Genomic DNA, 920 nt, shown 5'->3' with positions numbered 1-920 from the left:
CCATGATTGCTAATTGAGAAATCGACCAGCAGAGGGTGCGTTTACCCGAGAATAATAAATGTTTCTCCACCTCTCTAGTTCAATAAACTCAAACACCCTTTCTTGCTTATTTTGTCACATATGCTGCTTGTTACTTTGAAAGTTCGGCACATTTGACATTAATCAACGCCAAACAATTTCAAAACTATTATGTATTACTTTGAAATAAATTAAAAAAGATTGTAACAGTTTATCAGCATATTTTCTAAGTACTCCATGTACGTGGCATCGTAGCCAGAAAAGCTTTAAAAGGTTTAAAATTTGAGGAGACACATTATATAACTGAAAATGTGATTTACAGATTTAAAAGGCCGATCTGTCAGTTTTCATTTTGCTGCAACATATCATTATACTTTCATGAGAATCAAAACAATGACAACAACATCACCTTGACATGATTTCGTTTTGATACATCATATGGGAATGACATGAACTTTTTGTAATGTGGCATTGCATAAAAATAAAAAATGCAGGGCGATTGTGACACCTAATTGTTGCATCACACTTGACCAATTGTCGGTGAGAAAGTACTCGACTTTTTGAAGTGAGTTGAGCGACCGCTTTGTCCCGTTTTAATGATCAGGAATGTCACTCCGTCGGTACTTTTGCGCATCGTCGCCGTCCTTCCTTTTGAGAAAAGGATACGCTTCAAGTTATGTATTATTATAACTACTTTAACCGGAGTGAACTGAATCAAATGTGACCGAGTTCAACTTGACAAATTCAAATTAAAAGCAGACTGGTGTGTCTTTTTAGCTTTTCTGAGAAACAGAGGGTGAGTGCGGCGCCCTCGTGGTTCTCAAACAGCAACAAAGGCCACCCCCCATTTTTGGAGGGGCCTGGCCCTTCCTTTTGAGGCTTCTTATGTAACCCGCGGGCTT

The sequence above is a fragment of the Stigmatopora nigra genome, chromosome 2 (genome assembly GCF_051989575.1).
Source record: "Stigmatopora nigra isolate UIUO_SnigA chromosome 2, RoL_Snig_1.1, whole genome shotgun sequence".
Taxonomy (NCBI): domain Eukaryota; kingdom Metazoa; phylum Chordata; class Actinopteri; order Syngnathiformes; family Syngnathidae; genus Stigmatopora; species Stigmatopora nigra.
This window is presented reverse-complemented; position numbering follows the sequence as displayed.